Source organism: Oncorhynchus tshawytscha, linkage group LG02 (genome assembly GCF_018296145.1).
Source record: "Oncorhynchus tshawytscha isolate Ot180627B linkage group LG02, Otsh_v2.0, whole genome shotgun sequence".
Lineage (NCBI taxonomy): Eukaryota > Metazoa > Chordata > Actinopteri > Salmoniformes > Salmonidae > Oncorhynchus > Oncorhynchus tshawytscha.
The window spans coordinates 72,759,316-72,765,315 of NC_056430.1; positions in this window are offsets into that span (position 1 = coordinate 72,759,316).

Consider the following 6,000-nt stretch of genomic DNA (forward strand, 5'->3'; position numbering starts at 1 on the left):
AAAAATCTAGCTAAAACATGATAGCTGACTTGGGCTAGTTGATCTGGACATTTCTGATAAGTTATAAATAGCTCTCTTTGGTCTGCAATGGCTGACAGTTTGGGAACCACTGCTGTAGATATCCTGAAGCTAGTGTTCCCCTGGTTATACGTTGGGCTGACCGCACCACCCTCTGGAGAGCCCTGCGGTTGCAGACTGCCAAATTGGCATACCAGGCGGTGCTACAGCCCGACAGGATGCTCTCAATGGTGCATCTGTAGAAGTTTGTGAGTTTCCTAGGGGGGTCCTAGACAGTGTGGTAAAGAAGGCGCAACAGCTCCTCTTACCACACTGTCTGTGTGGATGGACAATTTCAGGTTGTCAGTGATGTGCACACTGAGGAATTGAAGCTTTTCACCCTCCCTGTCAATGTGGATAGGGTGTACTTTCTCTGCTGTCTCCTGTAATCCATGTTCAGCTCTTTTAGTTTTGTTTACGTTTAGGGATAGGTTATTTTCCTGGCCCTCACCTCCTCCCTGTAGGCTTTCTTGTCGTTGTGGTAATCAGACGTACCACTGTAATGTCATCTGCAAACGTGGCCATGGCCACGCAGTCATGGGTGAACAGGGAGTACAGGAGGGGGCTGAGCACACACCCTTGTGGGGCCCCCGTGTTGAGGATCAGCATAGCGGAGGTGTTGTTTCCTACCTTCACCACCTCGATGTCCAGGTCCCAGTGAGATAGGGCGGGGTTCAGACCCAGGTCCCTGAGCTTAGGGATGAGCTTGAAGGGGACTATGGTGTTGAATGCTGAGCTGTAGTCATTGAACAGCATTCTTGCATACTGTAGGTATTCCTCTTGTCCAGATTGAATAGGGCAGTGCGATGGCATCATCCTTGGGATCTGTTTGGGCGGCATGAAAATTGTAGTAGGTCTAGGGTGTAGGGTAATGTGGAGGTGATATGATCCTGAACTAGCCTCTTAAAATACTTCATGATGACCGAAGTGAGTACTACGGGCCGATAGTCATTTAGTTCAGTTACCTTTGCTTTCTTGGATACAGGAACAATGGTGGACATCTTGAAGCAGGTGGGGACAACTGATTGGGATAGGGAGAGATTGAATATGTCCGTAACACTCCAGGGAGCTGGTCTGCACATGCTCTGAGGATGCGGCTTGGGACGCCATCTGGGCCGGCGACGTTGTGAGGGTTAACAAGCTTCAGTTTCATACGTTACAGTACGTTCCTGTCTTCACACTAGCATGGCACTTAAAATGCATGCAGCGGCATGCCCAATACATTGCTTCATTCAAACGAATATGCTAGTGTAGATATTGGAATGGGGTAGTACTGTTACTGTACATACAAATATACTGTATAGAGGCCAATGGAAATGCAATACATTACAGACCTAAATACATTAATATCTACACATTACAATTGTGTAATACATAACTACAGCAGAGATGTGGGTTACTATTGACAATATACAGCAGATTGAGTCATATAGGCATATAGAGTGACTGTACAAAACATTAAGAGCATGACATAGACTGACCAGGTGAATCCAGGAGAAAGCTCATTGATGTCACTTGTTAAATCCACTTCAATCAGTGTAGATGAAGGGGAGGAAACCAGCCTTTTTCACTGTTTCGCTATGGTTTTGGTCATCAATCTAGCAAGAGGGCAATATTTTATTAATTAATTAGTGTCCCCCTCTGGCTTTCAACTGGGATTGTTTGTCTCAGAAAAAAAACACTTTTCAACCCATATGATCTAGTACACAATAAAAGTATCATAAAGCATACAAATATGATGACATGATATTAGAAAAACATTGTGAATGAATAAGCCTTTTTATCCTTTATAATATGTCCATATATAGTTCTAATCTGTTTCAGAAACATCTACATCTACCTTCTTTATTACTTTACCAAACATATATCAAATTAGTGATAGTCAAAATCTATCAGATTTGTGAAAGTCTAAATCAACATTTGGGCCATTTAAACAGCGTTCTTTCCTCCTATAGACAAGGGGAGAAGGGCTATGTAAATGGCTCGATTTTGTCGTTCTGCCGCCGACATAAAGCAATTGTTTGACTTCCACACAAAATTACTTATTTACTTATTTTAAGTTTAAGGAAGTTCGTATGTGGCATTGTTTCTCGTAGAGCTATGAAAGATTGCTTTGCCATGTCTGTGCTGTCAAGCTGGATAAATGTTTATCTGAGGACCATCCAAATCAAATCAAATCAAATCAAATTTATTTATATAGCCCTTCGTACATCAGCTGATATCTCAAAGTGCTGTACAGAAACCCAGCCTAAAACCCCAAACAGCAAGCAATGCAGGTGTAGAAGCACGGTGGCTAGGAAAAACTCCCTAGAAAGGCCAAAACCTAGGAAGAAACCTAGAGAGGAACCAGGCTATGTGGGGTGGCCAGTCCTCTTCTGGCTGTGCCGGGTGGAGATTATAACAGAACATGGCCAAGATGTTCAAATGTTCATAAAAAAATACAAATGCAAATACAAGTTTATTACACCCGGGACGTTTACATGGTCCTTGGAAGGTATGGATTGCTGTGTTCTGACTTATAAAATGGTGGGAAATCAATCAAATAAGTAATGTAAACATATACACTACCATTCAAAAGTTTGGCGTCACTTAGAAATGTCCTTGTTTTTGACAGAAAAGCACATTAATGGAATATCTATATAGGCGTACAGACGCCCATTATCAGCAACCATCACTCCTGTGTTCCAATGGCACGTTGTGTTAGCTAATCCAAGTAGATCATTTTAAAAGGCTAATTGATCATTAGAAAACCCTGTTGCAATTATGTTAGCACAGCTGAAAACTGTTGTTCTGATTAAAGAAGCAATAAAACTGGCCTTCATTAGACTAGTTGAGTATCTGGAGCATTAGCATTTGTGGGTTCGATTACAGGCTCAAAATGGCCAGAAACAAAGAACTTCTGAAACTCGTCAGTCTATTCTTGTTCTTTGAAATGAAGGCTATTCCATGCGAGAATTTGCCAAGAAACTGAAGATCTCGTACAACGCTGTGTACTACTCCCTTCACAGAACAGCGCACTACCGCTAACCAGAATAGAAAGGGGAGTGGGAGGCCCCGGTGCACAACTGAGCAAGAGGACAAGTAAAGTAGAATGTCTAGTTTGAGAAACAGACGCTTCACAAGTCCTCAACTGGCAGCTTCATTAAATAGTACCCGCAGAACACCAGTCTCAACGTCACCAGTGAGGAGGAAACACCGGGACGCTGGCCCTCTAGGCAGAGTTCCTCTGTCCAGTCTAAACGTCAACAGTGAAGAGGAAACACCAGGACGCTGGCCCTCTAGGCAGAGTTCCTCTGTCCAGTCTAAACGTCAACAGTGAAGAGGAAACACCGGGACGCTGGCCCTCTAGGCAGAGTTCCTCTGTCCAGTCAACGTCAACAGTGAAGAGGAAACACCGGGACGCTGGCCCTCTAGGCAGAGTTCCTCTGTCCAGTCTAAACGTCAACAGTGAAGAGGAAACACCGGGACGCTGGCCCTCTAGGCAGAGTTCCTCTGTCCAGTCTAAACGTCAACAGTGAAGAGGAAACACCGGGACGCTGGCCCTCTAGGCAGAGTTCCAGGCCAGCATCCCGGAGTCGCCTCTTCACTGTTGACGTTGACACTGGACAGAGGAACTCTGCCTAGAAGGCCAGCATCCCGGAGTCGCCTCTTCACTGTTGACGTTGACACTGGACAGAGGAACTCTGCCTAGAAGGCCAGCATCCCGGTGTCGCCTCTTCACTGTTGACGTTGACACTGGACAGAGGAACTCTGCCTACAAGGCCAGCATCCCGGAGTCGCCTCTTCACTGTTGACGTTGACACTGGACAGAGGAACTCTGCCTACAAGGCCAGCATCCCGGAGTCGCCTCTTCACTGTTGACGTTTAGACTGGTGTTCTTAATGTTTTGTACACTCAGTGTATCTGCCAGGGCTCTCCAACCCTGTTCCTGGAGAGCTACCATCCTGTAGGGTTTCATTCCAACCCTAATCTAGCACACATGATTCTAATAATTAGCTGATTGAAAAGCTGAATCAGGTTAGTTACAACTGGGGTTGAAGAGAAGCTACAGGAGGTTAACTCTCCAGGAACAGGGTTGGAGAACCTGGTATAGGCCAACGGATATGGTACAAACATATTATAGTAATATGTTCTAAAAACGTAAAAACACAGATCAATGTTTGGAATGAGATAGCTGGGTCATTCTCTATACACTTTCCTGCTGTAGTGACAGAGTAGAACATACAGTTGATTGGCAGTCCTAGAGGCAGTAGGCATGGAGTGGGCATAGTGTGAGTATCATGTGTTGGATCTGTAAATGCCAACATACCTAGGATGGTGTTAGTGCCTCTCCATGACATACTACACACACACACACACGCACGCACACACACATGCATGCACGCACGCGCGCACACACGTGCACACACACAGCCCAGCAGTTAGCCCAGTGGCCTACTTCCTATTCCCCTAGTTCTATTTTTGCAGGCTCTGGTTCTGCCACCTGCTGTCCTTTTTGATCCCACTCCCACATTAAGTTGAAAGTGTTAGAGTCAAAATGCTTTTTAGTCTGGCGTGCTGCTTTTAGTGTTTCCAGATTATGTCCATAGTGTCACAGCAAGTTATTTCCTCTCCATCTCTGATAAAATGTAAGGCCTGATGAGGGTTGCCTGGTTAAGGTCTTTCTTCCCTCCCCACTCCTCCCTATTTTCTCCCCCTCTTCCCCCTTTCTTTCCCTTAATGTAATAGACATCCGTGGAGATCTGTCGACTGTAAGGTCAATTTAGGATCTGAAGGGGTGTTTGTGTGTGAAGGGCCAAGATTGACCTACTTTTCACTGAGCACTTGGATCCCCCCCTCCTCCTCCCTCTCCCTTCCTATCCCCTTGCCCCTCCCTCCCCCAAGGCCTTACCCTCCTTAATGCTTTTATGAGACGCTATCTCTCTCCTGCTTCCTCTCTCTTTCCCTATCTCTCTCTGTCCCTCGACTTACCGCTAACTCTCTTTCTCTCTCTCTACCTCTACTGTACCTCTCTACCCCTCTCTCTCCCTCTCTCTCCCTCTCTCTCTCCCTCCCTTTCCATCTCCCTCTCTCCCTTAGTTTCCTTCATTCTCTCTTTCTGTTTCTCCTTCTCTGTCTCTCTCTCTCTCTCCTCCTTTCTATCAGTATTGGTTGTGGTGAGGCTTAGACTGGCTGTTTTCATAGTACATCTACTTTCACAAACACCCCCAGACACACACCTACACTCTTAGACAAAAGGGTTACAAAAGGGTTTGTCAGCTAATAGGAGAACCCTTTTTGGTTCCAGTTAGAACCCGCTTTGGTTCCAACCCTCTGTGTAAAGGCTTCTACGTGGAACCAAAAAGGGTTCTTCAAAGGGTTATCCTACGGGGATAGCCTAAGAACCATTTTTAGGTTCTAGGTAGCACCTTCTTTCTAAGAGTGTAGCCATCTAACCTAATTGTTACAGAGAACTGTTTGGGGGGATGGGTGATGCTAGGCAGCAGACAGGGGTAAGCTGAACTGCTCAGCAGTCAGGCATGTAGCCAAGCATGTTAGAGAGGCATGTCTCTATTTCTACACAACAACAACCCCAACCCTCCCTGACCCACATCTACACTACACCAAGAGTTTGTCCCAAATGCCCCCCGATTCCCTTTACAATACACTACTTTTGACCAGGACCTGATGTTTTAATACTGAAGCTTATGTGCTACAATTAGAAAATAAAGCTTTTACAAAAGTTAGTAGATTGGAAATTAGCAGGATGTGAAACTAAGCAACTAAAGGGTTTCGGATGTATTAACTTGTAATTCATACAATTGATAAAAGTTGAACGTTTGCTAGCAAGGAATGGTTCTACAAATGAATTCACTCATTCTGGGTCAGTATACAAAACAGTTCCACAGTGTTCCTCTCCTATCACTGTAAACTTTGTTTCCTATCCGTTTGACTGAATAATTG